The following is a 15,815-nucleotide window of genomic DNA, read 5'->3' as shown; positions in this document are numbered from 1 at the left end:
CATAATAATTTGGAAGACATTGCCTGATTTGATTTAAATAGATTTTAATCGAGAATTAAAATTTTGGGAAAATAACCACACACAAAAATTGTATAAGCCACTTTTTTTCTCTAGTCAATAAGGGATAAGTGTTTCTAGATATTTCAAAAGATAAAATTAAATATCAAGCTATTCAAAGAGATTAAATTTTATATGTAATATCTATGTGGTCTGTGATCTGTTTGCTGTCTCTATAGTTACTTGTTAGCTGACACAGCGTTTCCAAATATTTTCTTCCTCTTAATAACAAATTCACAACAATGTATATTTTCTCAAAGTAGCAAGTTCCGGTTGACATTTTTAACTTTCCTTTTCAAGGCGGGTTAACGTTATTTGGAAGGATGACTTTGTTCTCAGTGCTAAGGACAGTTTAGGGAGGCAGGAGTGCAGACAACGTTGAGACATGCACCTCCCAGGCCAATGCAGCTGGCTTCCAATGCCTGCTCGGCCATGCCACAGCCATGGGTGGCAACAAGTTGCTACACCCCCCAGTTTGCCCACTGCAGAAGCTGCCCCAAGGAGGCCCTTCCCTGGGGCGTTAAAAGAACTAAGCAAGATAATGCACCTGGGGTGTGGAATGCAGTGCCTGGCATGGGGTCAGCAGCCAACAGTGGCCACTGCAGGTGTCAATGTTGTGGCCACCTCTGCATACCTCCACCGAAGAGCCCCAGACGTTCCCTTCCTCCCATGCCTGGAAACCACAAGCAGGAATGTCTGCTGAATTAATGCCACCTCCCGATCTGGTCCTTGCATGAACCAAACTGTCCTTCAAATCTATGGGAATTATGAGGGAATCTCAGAAATGCAAACCAGACCATCATTACAATTAAGGCTGAATGGGCATTTCTGTGATTAATCTCGATTTTAGGTGGGCTTTCACAACCTAAGTAAAGCTACTTCATGGTGTGTGTGTGTGTGCGTTTGCGTGTGCACGTGTGTGTGTGTGTGCGTAATTTAGTAATAAAGCAACAAAAAGCCTAAAAAATGTAAAGGAGTCCAGGCACAGTGGCTCATGCCTGTAATCTTAGCACTTTGGGAGGCCAAGGCAGGTGGATCACCTGAGGTCAGGAGTTTGAGACCAGCCTGGCTAACATGGTGAAACCTCGTCTCTACTAAAAATACAAAAATTAGCCAGGTGTGGTGGCACACACTTGTAATCCCAGCAACTTGAGAGGCTGAGGCGGGAGGACTCCTTGAACCTGGGAGGTGGAGGTTGCAGTGAGTCAAGATCGCGCCACTGCACTCCAACCTGGGTGACAGAGGGAGACTCTGTCTGAAAAAAAAGGGGGGGGGGAGGGGCGGGAGGGAAGGAGCTTGGTGGTCCCAAATAGACAAACAGAGTCACCAGTGGAGAGGTGGCCTCCCAGCATCTGGCTTAAGAGCCAAGAAGGAGGTAGAGGGCCAGAAATGTACTCCCCAGGAACCAGGACCACTGAGGTCATCAAAGACCCAACTAAACACGGCTCAGGCAATCAAAGCTGTAATGCCTAGATAGAAAACTTTCAGGTTAATGTCAGCTCAAGCCTACGGTGATCATTTCTCCTGTGTCATAACGGCACTTAATTTTCTCATTGGAAAGCCACAGACTGAGAATAGTAGGTAGAGGAAAGGGGGAAACTTATAGACTGATTTTCCTTCCTGCATCTCTTCATGCCTTTGAAGCATCCACATTACCTTCCTGCCACCACCCACCTGGAGGCTTCGGTCCACCCCAAAGAGTGCTTGCTCTGGCCCTACCAGCCCCCAAGCCTGGTGTCAGGGTGTGGTGGATGAGCTTTGAGACTCAGGAGCAAATCACAGAGGTCCTGCTGTGAATCTGGTCCCAGAAACGGCAGCTGAACGTGGGTCAAGGGAGATGCTTTGCAGCAGTAGATGGGCTGAGCGTGCCAACTCCAGAGACATAAAGGATGGGTCTAATCCTAGATCCACCACCTACCCCTCCCATTGCCTCAGTTTCCCTTCCCGAATTCAGGACATATATAGTACCTGCCATAAGGAAGGTGTAAAGCACTAGGAGCTGTGCCTTGCACACAGTAAATACTCAAAAATGGACAGCCAGGTGCAGTGGCTTACGCCTATAATCCCAACACTTTGGGAGGCCGAGGTGGGAGGATTGCTTGAGGCCAGGAGTTTGAAACTAGCCTGGGCAACATAGCAAGACCCCATCTCTAAAAAAAAAAAAAAATTGTTAAAAACTACCTAGGTGTGGTGATGTGTGCCTGCTACTCAGGAGGCTAAAGTGGGAGGATTACTTGAACCCAGATCGAGGCTACGGTGAGCCGTGATTGCACCATTGCACTTCAGCCTGGGTGACAGAGCAAGGCTCTGTCTCTTAAAGTTAAAAAAAGAGAAAAGTATCATTATTCTGCCAGCAAAGTGCCCAGCCTCAACTCACTCTGAGCCTAAGAACTATGCTTTCCACTGCTTAGTTTGCAATGTCACAGTCAGGGGCTAGGGATGAGCTTCTCCCCCCAACCTCCTCCCCCCGCCCCGCTCCCACCCCTGGCACCACCTCCATGTGCAATTGACTTCTAAACAGTCAGAGCTGGGCCCCATGCCTTTGCTCAGATACCATTCAACCATGTGGAAGTTCTCTCCCCTCTCAGATCCCTGGGTCTTCCCCTGTTTGGTACTCAGCCCAGCCCCCAGGACTTACAGGGCACCAGGATATGTCTGTCTCCCCATCAGCTTGTGCAGTCCCCAAAGGTAGGACCACAGCTGACCTCCCACCCCCCTGAAGAGGCCCAAGACGAGGCCCAGAGCATAAAGTGTGGGAAATAAGCTTGATTCTCCCCAGGGGAGATATAGAAATGTCTGGAGACATTTTTTATTATCATAGCTGGGGGGTGCTACTGGCATCTAGTGGGGTAGAAGCCGGGGACGCTCCCAAACATCCTACAACGCACAGCACGGACTCCCACGAGTGCCCTGAGCTGGAGAAATGATGCCCAGGTTCATCTGTTAAGTTCCACCCAAGCCTCACTCTCATCTGAATCTTGTCTCTTCGGGAAAATAAACCCCACCTCGAGCAGGCTCAGAGCATGTGAAAAGCCAAGTACTTGATGCTGCTTATAGTAGCAAAAACTCCACTCTAAGAGAAAGACCAGAGATCTACAGTGATTTTTAAAAGTGAAAGCTCATTATCCTAAGCGAATTAACGCAGGAACAGAAAACCAAATACAGCATGTGCTCATGTATAAGTGGAAGGTAAAGATTGGGTACACATTAATATAAAGACGGCAACAATGGATACTGGGGGACACTAGAGGAGGGAGAAAGGCAGGGACAGAAGGGCTGAGAAACTAACTACTGGGTACCGTGCTCACTACCTGGGTGACAGGATGCATTGTACCCCAAACCTCAATATCACACAATGTACCCACATAACAGCCCTGCACATGTACCCCCTGAAGCTAAAATAAAAGTTGAAAATTTATTTTTTAAAAATCAAAAGCTGAGAGGAGACTCTCAGGGAGCCAACAGAACCAGCCACAGCAGCCTTTATCACCAGGCACAGTCAACAGGAGCCTGTTGATGGCATCAACTGGCCGGGGGAGGTCCCCACACCCACCCCAGGTGGGCCAGATGGCTTCCCGCACAGCCCACCTTCCTGAGGGGGCTTCCATCCATGTTTGCCTTCTTTTGGGAAAAAAGGAGGGGGGGTTCAGAAAACTGGCCTGTGTTTCCTAGTGTCTCTATTCTGAGGGTGCATATTCTCTTGTATTTCCTGATTCCTTCATTTATTTCCACCCCAACCCCTCCAACACACATGTACATTACAAACTCACCAGTCTATCCTGGATAGCACAATTGGGGGTTAAAAGGAAATCATCTCAGAACAAGTATTTCTAGCAGGCAGCACCCTTCTCCAGCACACACAGACAGACACACACACATCACCACCACCACCATCACCACCACAACCTAGGGGGCCACTCCCTGGCTTAGCCCATTCTGACCACACACATTATCTGCTCACTCCTCTAAGGACATTCAATGCCACCAAGGGGAACATTACAGCAGCCTGAAGAGTCTAGACCTGAACAACCAATCCCTCTCCTGGGCAAAAGGCTTCCCTTCCAACAACTCCTGAGCAGGTACCGCATGAAGTACACAGGTGAGACCAACCAGGCAGACAGAGACCTCCCTCCCCCTCCTCCCCACTGGCCCTGCTCCCTTCCCTCCAACTCCTCCACAGCCTCAGCCCAGACCCTGCCCTGGCACATTCTAGAGAAGGTGCCAGTGTACATAGCAGGTGTGAGTTCAGAGGAAGACCCTCCTCTCACAAGGTCCCACTAGTAGCAATGTGAGTGAGTTTGTGCCCTGCTTTTAGACCCCAAAATCCAGCCTTCACAGCTTGAGAGATGCCACCTGACCACCTCTGTCCTTCCAGCGCAAATCTAAGGCCTCACTTGGAGATAGGCTGAGGCAGGGCTGAGCACTGGCCTGCCCTACGTCCTGGCAGACAGGCCCTGGAAGAGACTTCTCTCCTTCGTATGGACAAATGTCGACCTGCAGAAAACCCGCTTCTGTTTTTAAATTTGCATCAAGTCTCACTTTAAATAATGTTGAGAACAAAATGCAAGCTGATATTTCAGCTTACTTAAAAGGCTTATTAAAAACACTAAATCCAAAGATGTTAAAAAGCTATAATTGTCCTCATTCAGCCTGGAAAAATAAATCTATTTGCTTTCTTCTTTTATGATACTCTTCTCATAAAAAAAAAAAAGTTCATCTATATTCTCATGAGTATCATTGCTGTCTTTCTTCCCCCTCCATTCAAGGCACTTTAAAAACACCTGTGCCATTCACAGCCAACTTTTGAGCAAAAGGCAACCACATTTGGGGAAGGCTGTTTAATTCTGATTTCCTGATGCCAGAGATAAGCTTCTCTTGCTCAAAAGTAAGATGGAGTTCAGAGTTCACTTGAATGGGCTCGTGGAGCTGACGGAAATTTCTTTGGTTACCTAAGGCAAAGCGAACAAACCTAATCATTCAGCTTTTTGGGGTTCAGTGAGCAACGATTCCACATCTCAGCACTGCCTTCAGTACCCCATGGGCAACTGTGGGAAGTCGGGCTGCACCTTCTAGCTGCCTCTCTGTCCTCTCCAATAATGGGGGTTATTGGCCTCTGACTTGGACCAGAACAGCATGACTGTCGCTCCCTGCCTGCCCCAAGTCTTCCGTGAAGACAGCCCGGCCAGCAGTTAAGTTGCTGAGTTGCGAAGATCTCCAGCCTGCTTAGAAGTTAACCACTCCAGGCACAGAACAAGATGGGCTTTCAGAGCGCTAGTCCAACAGAATGCAAATTTATTGAAAGCGTTTTCTCCAGGTTCCCCATAATTACCATTTATGTCTCCAGGAACTGTTTCCCCAAACCCAGTTTAGGGTGAAAGCATTTTAGAGACTTTCCCTCAGATGACATATGAAGTACTAACCTTTTCTCATACGCCCAGATGTTAAGTTCATTTTCATCACATTTATGTAAATTTCATTTGAACAGTAAATCAAAAGAAATCTTAAATCATTGTACACTATTTAAAAATCAACACTAAATCCGTTTGACTTGCAGTGATATTAACATGAAGACACAGTTAAGGGGCTGAAGGTAGGAGGCAAATCTTCCATGCAATGGTCTCGGAGTCCAGGCCTTCCGTCACATGCAAATATCTCTGCCTGGTCACAATGCATTTAAGTTTGACCAGATTAAGGGTCTTCTGGAAATGAAAGTCTTAAAAGTTTTCTAAACTTTGGGAAAACGGGTCCCTCGGCCCAGGGGCCTGTCATCTATGTCAGTGTCTGGGACTGAGGCAGAGAAAGTCCACAGGCAGAGGCCCAGTGCTGAGACTTCTGGCAGCCGGGTTTCTGCTCAGTGGGGGGAAAAGTTAATTCCTAGGGCTCGGCGGTTCCGCATTTGTCAGGGAGCAGGACGTCAGTGCTATCATTACCAAGCAAATCAGCCAGGCGGTTAATGGTGGAATCAGGAGACATTTGCACTCCGCTATCAGAATGACATCATAACTAAAGCAGCTTTCAGCCAGAAGCCCTGGGCTCTCCCCGAGCAGAGGCCAGAGGGCTGCAGGGGCGACCCCCTGCGACTCCCTGGACTGAAAGCTGAGCCCCCCAGCAGCTTCCAAGCAGGGTGGTGGGCGCAGGCCCAGGCAAGTTCCCTGGCTGGCCCGGCAAACACGAACTAGGGTTCTAGTCTTTCTCCAAGCAAATCGACTTTTCCCCTGGGTTCTGAACGCTGTAAATAATCATTACAATAATATTATATATTTTTAATAAAATTTGAGATACTGTGAAACCACTTTCCTTATCAGGCAAGAGTTGGTATTTTATAAATGCAGCTACGTTTTCGCTATAGGATTGATGGCATTTCCAACAGAATTGTCAATCTCTCGGTGACCCTGTCTTTAGCAAAGAAGGTCTGCACTCTCTCCTTCAAGCAAAAGAAATAAATGATGCTGGGGGAAGGGGGACGAGCTAAGGAAAAAGCCCTTCCTGCTCTTGTTTTGGTTGCTTTTCTTTCTGTTTAAAAGCACAGCGCAAACACACACATACACACACGCACACGCAGACACAAACCTTAGAATAATGGGGGAAGCATTTGGCTACAGGATTGCATCTACGGCGCGGCGCGACCAGCAGCCGGCCCCGCTCGCCCGCAGCTCTGCCCTCAGCGGCGGGGACTGGGACCGACCGCCCGCCTCCGACCCAGGCGAGATGCCCAACTGCGACCGCGCGCCCCCCCAAGATCGCTTCCCGAGTCTCGCCACAGGTACACGCGTGGCCCAAACACTTCACCTGGCCCGAAAAGTCGGGAGACGGCAGAAAAAAAAAAAAAGTTGTGTGGGCAGCCAGCCGGGCAGTCCCGGAGCCCGCGGAGGCCGTCCTCCCGCCGCCGAGCCGCCCGCACGCGAGGCCGGCCCGGGGCGGCGCTCGGCTCACGGCACCTCGCTCCCGGCTTTGCGCGCTCATCCCGGGGCGCGCCGAGGCCACCGCAGGGCACTTACTTGGCACTTGCTTTTGAGTGTGCAGATCGTCGCGGTTCTCACTTGGGTTTTCAAACAAGTTTCAGGGAGAAAGAAGGAGGCAAAAAAAAAAAAAAATCCAATTATGCAAATGGACTCCGGACTTGGAGGCGCGGGTTGGATCTGACGCTGCTACTGTACGAGTTCTCGGAGAAGCCCCGGGCCGGGCAGATTTATGGGGGCGCGTCACGGCTACGCCAGGTCCCGCCGCCGGAGCATCTCGAAGTTAATTAAAGCGGTAATGTCCACTTTCCCGGCGACCCTCCATGCGTGGGTTTACTATTTCACCATCAAACCCGACCCCGGCGGGGGCGGGGGCCCTATCCGCACGCCTCTCCTTCCCTCTTCTGGCCACCCCCCTCTTTTTCCTCTCTCCGTCTCTCCCCCCTTTTTCCTCTCTTTCGTCTCTTTAAGTCGCCTGCCTTCCACTCAGTGAACAATGAACAAAGATGTGAGTGATGGGAAAAGATCGCCCCCCCCCAACCCCAGCAGTGAGCAAAGCCGGTCTTAAAGTAAAAATCCAGTTGCTAATATCAAACTGGGAAAGAAAACAGCGCGTTCCCAGTCTCACCACCCCCTCCACACACACACACACACACACACGCACGCACGCACACACACACACACGCACGCACACCCCACCCCAAGTTCACCTAAGCCCTGGCTGGAGACTGGGGCGCCAAGGTCAGGGCGCGCGGGGCTGTTGAACTCGCCCGGGACACCAGGGTTGGGGGACTGCGCGCGCTCGGGCCAGGCTTGCTTTCCGCGCCCCTCCCCGCCGGTGCCCTCCGCCGGCCCCCTCCCCGCCTCTACACCGGCCGACCGGGCCCGGCGGCCCGCTCCGGCTGCCCGGCCGCGGGATGCGCTCAGCAAACGCGGCCCCTGTCGGATTTCTGCTAAATTGCACAGCGGCGGCGGCGGCAGCGGCTGCCGGGAGAAGGCGCAGGAGGAACCGGAGGGCCGCACAGCGCGCTCGCTCACTCCGCCCCTCCCGTTCGCCCCTCGCCCCGGCCCCGCCGGCCGCAGGCTCCCACCCGCGCACACGCCCGGCCCCCAGGACGCACCGGGTGCCCGAGCCCCGCAGGCCGGGACACCTCGCAGCTGCCTTATTTTCTGCTAAAGTGAAAACGAAGGCAGCTGACAAATCACGTCTCCGGCGAGGCACCCGTTAGACATAACAATATCCGACAAACAAAACCCGGCCGCCGCTGCCACCCGCGCGCGGGGCTGAGACCCCGCCCTGCTCTTTCTCGGCCCCCAGCCCCTGGCCACTGCCCCCTCAACCCCAACGCTCCCCGCCCCCCAACATTCCAATCCTCCACCTAACTCGGGAACGGTGGACATGTTCTCCAAGAGGCAGACAGTAGGAACCACTCACAATACAGAAGTGAAAAGGGGGGGACTTAACTTTCCACCTGTCCCCAAAGAAAGCCCTGCCGGAGTTTCCTCCGCAGAGTGAAGAGAGAGCAAAACAGGTCTCTCTCTGCCCAGCCCCTTTTCTTTCTTTTTTCCTAACTTCCCCGCGTTTCGACCTTCCTTCACTTCGCATACATCCGTCTATATGGAGATATCTATATTTTAAATTATTTGCAAAACTGCAACAGATGGGCGCGTCGAGATCTGGACACTTTCCTACTCATCAAAGGAAAGCTCTCCCCCCAACCTTTTTTTTTTTTTTTTTTTTTGCCTAAAATACACCCCGAGCCCCGCCTACGACTGTTTTCCTCAATTCATCTTCGAAAAATAATGTCTTGAGGCAAACAGAAGGGCTTATCAGAAAAGATAATTCCTACCCCAGTCATACATCTGCGCTGGGGGGGGGGGGGCGGGAGGCGTCCCCCCAGATTGCACTCTTCCCAGACGCCCCGCAAGCTCTGCCTCTCCTCTGCCTTCCAGAGCCCCCACGCCCGCACTTCCTCGCTCTGATTGGCCTCATTTCTCCAGCCTGGGACTGGCCGGCTCGGTTCCCTCCATAACCTGTTACTTATTTATTTATTTATTTATTTCCTCTTTGGCCCCCGCCTGGGCCCCCAGGCCGGGGCCCGGCTGGGGCAGGTGCTGCGGGCGCTGCCTGCGCTTGCAGGCGCCACGGCCTTTCCTGGGGTCGCGGGTTCGGACCCCGGCACCTCAGCCCTGAAACCGACTCCCTGGCCTCAGCCTGGTCAGGCTCCCGGGGCACAGGAGGCCGATGCAATCACAAAATGGCAGGTCTCAGAGGCTCTCAGCGCCGGCAAGTTTGACACATTGTAAGCATCAGCTAACTTTAATTTAAAAAAAAAAAAAAAAGGTTGTAAATTACCCTATCACCACGGGCAGAAGGGCCGGAACCCCGCAGTGAGTGCGGACCGGAGGAGGAGCGCAAGGCGAACCCCCGTCCCAGGCAGAGGAGAAAATGGGGAAAGTCACTTGAGCAGAAGTTTCCGCGGCCCCAGCCTCCCCCGTCCCCTTTCGACTCCCCCCAGCCCCAGACCCTCTTGAAAGTTTCCCAGGGCCTGAGAGTGGCTCGCGAGCCGCTCGCGGGTGGGGGGTGCCGGCAGGGTCCCCGGAGCTGGGCGCGGGGTCCCGATCGCGCGCCGGGCGCCAGGCCCTGGACTCCTTTTCAAAGTAACGGTCCCGGGACCGCGGGCGGGGAGGCGGCGGCCCAGGAGCCGGTCCCGCTCGCCGCCGAAGTTCTCTAGCGCCCTACGATGCCCTGCCGCCGCAGCCGGCTCGGTTTTCCTCCTCTTCCTCCCCACCCCCCACCCGCTGACAGCTTCTCTCGCCAACGTCACAGCCACGGATATTTAATTAGACCGTATTTTTTAATCGCGATGGGGCGAGAAGGAACCGAGCGGCAGGCCTCGCCGAGATGGGGAGGGGGAGGGGACAGGGGGCCGCGCCAAGAGTCCAAACTCACTTTGCCACCTCCTGGACGCCGGAGCTGCCCCCCCACCCGCCGCTGCCCCCCCGCGCCGCGCCCCCCGCACCGCGCCGCGCCCCGCGATCCTCCCCCCACCTTTGTTTTCCTTACCTTAAACATTGAAACGCGGGCGTCGGGAGCAAACTCGGGCACGTAAACGGAGCGTTGTAAAAGATTGTGTTCAATGAATAATGAAACATGCCCACACGATTGACTTGATCATTTTCCGGGGCTGAGGGGGGACGGGCGCCCTGCTCGCGCGCCTCACTCGCCCACTCGGCAGAGCCCTGCGAACTGTTCCCAGCCCAGCCGGGGCAGGGCGGGCTCGATTTTCATCAGCCTCTTTTCAGAATCGCCCCGTTCATTGATACTCATCACCCAGCCCCAGCAGACATCCCCATCCCCGGCTCGGCCTCCCCCTATCTGGTAGGTGAAATGCATTGTACCATTAAAAACGCTCTCCATTGTCGCCCTGGCATAATTCACAGCAACTAGATAGGTCTTGCGGCATTTAGCTTTGATGAGCCAGAGACTGAACCCTTGATATAATAATCTACAAAGAATGGTGTGTGATCGTCCATTTTTTCTCTCTGTCTAGCAACTAAGAAACCATTTAACACAGCGCAGCTTGGTTCTGACCTTGAGCTCATGTAAACACACTTATTAAAATCTATCTATTCTCCAAGAGCTACATTCTGATTGTCAGACTCGTTACTGAGACATATATCAGCCCCTTCCTTGTCACTACTTTGCATTCCTGCCTTTGACTAAAGAATTTTTTATCCAGCCGAGAGGGAGAGAGAGACTGCCACGGAGAGAGAGGAGAGAGAGACGGAGAAGGGGCGAGGAAAAGGCGTAATTCTTACCTGCTCCTGAAACTATTTAAAGTCTGTTTCTTTTCTGGGAGGAAAGAAAAAAAAAAAAAAAAAAAAAACTCCGGGTGAATCTCGGTGGACAGCGGGACGCGAAGAATCAGTCACAGCCCGGGCGTTTAAGGGAGTCATCAGCGATCAAATGACGTTGATCCGCGCTGTAACCTTGTGGCGTATTTAATGTAAATAAGGCAGTTATGTTGCCAATCGCCGCGATACAAACGCGGAGAGGTCCTCAGCCTCGCCTCCCGCGCCTGCCATTAGAGGCGACTTTATTTACAGACACTATTTAGGAGATCATGATAATTCTAAAACAATACTAGTGCCAAATGATTATGAAAATATGATTTTAATTAATCACGTAGTAGGCAAGGAAATTAGCATACGGTAATTAAACTTCGAGAAAAACGTCACGCAGGTTCTCTGCCTTATGGGTCTAGAATAATCATCATGCGATGGGCTCCAGGACTTAATTATCAAACAAAATAACTTTTTTAAGGCAACTTTGCAAGGCGGATCCTCCGGGCAAACGTTTTGGTAAATAATATAAGCAGAAGTAACAAGGTGGGGGTGTGAGTGGGGCATGAGGTTGGGCTTCTGGGAAGCCAGGAGGGGGAAGAAGGGGGAAAAAGCTGGATAATGCAATTATGGATTCTCTGTCCTAGAGTTGACAAAAGCTGGTGCCTCAAAAAGCCTCTTTGTTATGGGATTATATAATGATCCTGGTGTCATTATGGGAAAAAAAGATTCAGTAATAATAATAATAAAAGAAGTATCCAGATACACCAATGAGGGACTTGTTTTAAAGAAAAGCCTCGCATGTGACACTGGGCATGTTAATAGCAAAGAGACAGGATCCAAAAGAGTTGACAAAAAAAAAAAAAAGGATACAGGGAGGGAGAGCGAAAGAGAGAGGAGAGAGAGAGGGCGAGAGAGAAAAAGAGAGAGAGAGAGAGAGGCCTGTGTTGTTGTGCATGATTAAGAAGTGATGGAGACAGATTGATTATTCAAAACGCCGTGCCACAGGGGCACTTAAAACATTGATTCAGGTAAGACTTGCTCCAGCCTGCCCGAACTGAGCTCCCCCAAGACGACTGGCGGGTTTTAAACCAGGGCACCACAAGACATCAAAAGCAAAGATACAGAAAAGGCATGCCACAGCCGCCCCATCACCACCCCTCTCCAGCTGAAGGAGTCATTCGGTGGCAAGCAACCAGTCCAAGAGTGAGGGGAGAGGCACAGAAAACTTTGCGTGGGGAGGAGCGCTGGGATGGCGTGCCGGCGTTGGGGACGGGCGGGACGCAGCTGCCTCCGGCGCTGGGCCTGGGCCCTCACCGCCGGTGGTCCAATCCCCAGGCGCGCCGTCGGCGGGTATCTGGCCTTGCAGCTGCCAGCATCCTCGGACCCTGCCCTGAGAACCCGAACCCAGCGCTCCTTGCTTTTCTCTCTCTCTCTCTCTCCCTCCCTCCCTCCCTCCCTCCCTCCCTCTCGCCAGGAGTGCACAGGAGGAGTGAGGAAAGAATCACTTTCCTCCAACAAGCTAGTTCCAGGAGATTCTTAAAGTCCGCTCAAATCTCTGCAGTGATGTTTTTAAAAAATCCTTTGCCTACCCAAAAAAGTTTAAGAATTCAGCCCACATTTTCCAATCTGATGTGTCTGAAATTCTCTTTGAACAAATACCAAAATACAAGAGTTTTTTTTTTCTTGTATAGAAATTAGCATCGTAATCACATGAATGATATCACTATCTCTATGGGAATGATAGCCTGAGCGGTGGGGTGTTCTTTATTCCAGTTCTTCGTGGATCAACTGATTATACTCTGTCGTCTTTTGAACCTGTTATTGTAAGTCAAGTGATTCTTTATAAGTGACAGCGCGGACAAAGAGGCGAGCAGGGCCGAGCAGGTCGAAAGGAAGTGGCCATATGGACTTGGAGAAAAGGCACTTTCTCCCCTACAGAATGGGGGTCGCCTTTTAACCCTCCAGCCTCCGGCCTCGCCTGGGCCGTGGGAGGCACGGAGCAGGGCGCGCGTCCTGGCGTTGTTCTGGGGTCCCCGGCGGTGTCTGGCCGGTCTGGGCCGGCCCGTGGACTAAAGGCCTGGGGAGCCCCTTCCAGGCCTGGAGGCCCAGGGCTTCTGCGGCCTCGGAGCCCGTGCGTCTCGGGAAGGCCGCGCTCCCGGCGGCCCAGAGAGCTTCTGCTGGGGCGCATTGCCGCGCTGGGACTGCCACGGCTTTGCGTGGCCAGGTGGGTGGGGACCCAACGGGCAGAGACAGCGCGCTCATGGTAGGCCAAGCCCCGCCTGAGCCCCGCAGACGGCCGGGCAGGGGGCTCTCTGGCTCCCCCTGTCGGCGTCGACGCGCTCTGCATGCCTCCAGGACCTGAGCAAGCAGAGTGGGGGCCCCCGCCCCGGGGAGACCTCCCGGCGCTGCCCTTGTTGGGAGTGGGATTTGGGGTGGGAGGTGGAGGGTTCCAGACAATGGACAGAGGCCCGTTATCCTCTAGATGCCGAAACTTGACGCCTACCTGTGTCCCACTGAAGCATAAAAGTTCCCCATTGGCTCCCCACCCACCAGCCCCACCCCACCAGGGGTGCTTTGTGGCCGCTTTCATAATTTGTGGCTGTCCTGTGCTTTTCCCTGTGTCCAGGATTTCTCGGCGTCCCCATCTCCTCCCTTGGCTCTGGCCTCTCTCTACTCTGCCTTTTCAAACTGTGAAGTATTTCTCACTGCCCCTGCCTCGCCTGGCCAGGGCTGGAACCCCTTGGATTTTCGCAGAGGCTCCCATGGGCCCAACCACTCCCCTGTCCAAGAGTCCTGCACTCCTCAGTCCTCGAAGCTGTCTGTATGGGAGCCCCTCCCCACCCAGGGGACGCTGACCAGGGCCTTCCACTCCTGCGGAATCCTGAAGGCTGCTCCTGCCATTTAACTTCTTGAAACTGATGAGTTACTGGGAACCTGGGATGATGAGTTAGGTGGGTGGTGGCTGTGGGTAAAAATCAAGGTGGTGAAATAAGTTCTTTGGTGACTCCTGGACCAGCTCAAAAGCAAGGCTAGAAGGCGCTGCACCAGGTTGGAGCTCATCAGTGCCTTGTAAGAAGTGTTCACTCAAAGTGCCTACTTTGAAAGTGATACTGATCACACCAACAGGTTTGTTCTGACCTCTGTCATTCCAGCCTCAACCATGGCAGTGATTCATAAAATGTTACCCAACCATTACTTTGGAGTTGCACTCCTGGTCACAACACTACTTAATTTGTTTGTTTGTTTATATATTGCTCTTCTTTTCCCTTCACTCGCTTCTGCTCCTCACAATCTTGCCTCCTTCGTAGTACACCAGATCTTCTTATAATATTATTTCCTTCAACATTGTTTCCTTATGATGTAATGAGAAAAAAACATGGATTCCAGTCGGGGCCATTATCTGTGCAGACTGTGCACGTTCTTCCCAGGCCTGCGTGGGTTGTCTCTAGGTACTCACGTTTCCTCCCACACCCCAAAGATGTGCACGGTAGGTGAATAGCCATGTCTACATGGTGCCAACCCAAGCAAGTGTGGGTATATGTATCAGTGTTCCCTGCAATGAGATGGCATCCTGTCCAGGGCTGGTTCCTGCCCTGCACCCTGAGTTGCTGAGACAGGCTTCAGCCCCTTGAGATGGTGAACTGGAATCATCAGGCTGGAACATGAAACAATGAATGAATATAAATTATTGTCAAATAAAATACATAAAATATATGATAATCATACCAATGTATGCCAAGAAACAGTACAGTACAAAGGTGCTCTTATTTGTGCACTTTCTAGTGCACATATTTTTGAGTCCACCTTATTTGTGATTTTTTGTTTTTCAACTTGGTGGTGGTGAGAGGTACTCCTTACAGTTTTCACTTTGCAAACATGTATTCTTTGACTTAACCCATTACTACCACGACCACCCTCACTGATTGATCAAAAATTGGGGTAATGATCTTACTTGTTTTATTAATCGCCCTTAAATGCATGTATAGCTCATATTTATTTCAAAGTTTAGACATGTAGAAGTGTGGTGAAGCTTTGTGACCAGAGATGTGCTGTAGGAACTTAACTCTTGTTTGTATCAATCAATCTATGGTAAAACTGGTTTCGTTATACATCACTTGCTTGAAGTCAGTTTCCAAGAATCCATCAACAATATTAAGTGAGGACTTGTTGTATAGACAGATTTAAAAGCAGCAGGGAAGTTACCCGAGAGGGCTTCATGGGCTCCGGGGTGGAAGGGTGGAATAGGACACTTGTGAATCTAGGGTATCCGAGAGGGCTACATTGGCTCCAGGGTGGAAGGGTAGACCAGGACACTTGTGAATCAAGAGGCCAAGTTCCCTCTCCTGTGGAACCTCAGTTTTTCCATCTATATAAAGATGACCTCCAACCATCTGTAATACCCCTTTGATCACTCAGTCAGTGATTTTAGCAAAATGATACCCCTAATCCCCAGGTCATGACTCCCTTCTTCAAGCAGAAGAAAGATGCTGGGGCCGGGCGCGGTGGCTCAAGCCTGTAATCCCAGCACTTTGGGAGGCCGAGACGGGTGGATCACGAGGTCAGGAGATCGAGACCATCCAGATCACGAGGTCAGGAGATCGAGACTATCCTGGTGAACACGGTGAAACCCCGTCTCTACTAAAAAATACAAAAAAACTAGCCGGGCGAGGTGGCGGGCGCCTGTAGTCCCAGCTACTTGGGAGGCTGAGGCAGGAGAATGGCGTGAACCCAGGAGGCGTAGCTTGCAGTGAGCTGAGATCCGGCCACTGCACTCCAGCCTGGGCGACAGAGTGAGACTCCGTCTCAAAAAAAAAAAAAGAAAGATGTTGGATCTGCAAAGGGTCCATGTGTTAGGTAGGGAGCGGGTCTGCACAGCCACAGGGTCCCAGCTGGCCTCCCATGGAGAACCCTGCTTTTCCATCTCAGGGGAGTAGGCAACCATCCTTTACT

The 15,815-nt window shown here is 51.8% G+C and overlaps 1 protein-coding gene across 1 annotated transcript in view; it reads right to left on the bottom strand.

Moving 5' to 3' along the window:
* The window catches only part of ZNF536 (zinc finger protein 536), a 487,592-nt gene extending 477,289 nt beyond the window's left edge, over nt 1-10,303 (bottom strand). The window contains exon 1 of the mRNA XM_033225583.1: nt 10,084-10,303. The gene's annotated coding sequence lies outside the window, so the exon portion shown is untranslated. The remainder of the gene's footprint in view (nt 1-10,083) is intronic.
* Between the last annotated feature and the right edge of the window lie 5,512 nt (nt 10,304-15,815).

This window comes from Trachypithecus francoisi, unplaced genomic scaffold (genome assembly GCF_009764315.1).
Source record: "Trachypithecus francoisi isolate TF-2019V2 unplaced genomic scaffold, Tfra_2.0 Lachesis_group12, whole genome shotgun sequence".
In the NCBI taxonomy this organism is placed as follows: Eukaryota; Metazoa; Chordata; class Mammalia; order Primates; family Cercopithecidae; genus Trachypithecus; species Trachypithecus francoisi.
Note: the sequence above shows the minus strand (reverse complement) of the source record. Positions and strands in the feature narration are given on the sequence as shown.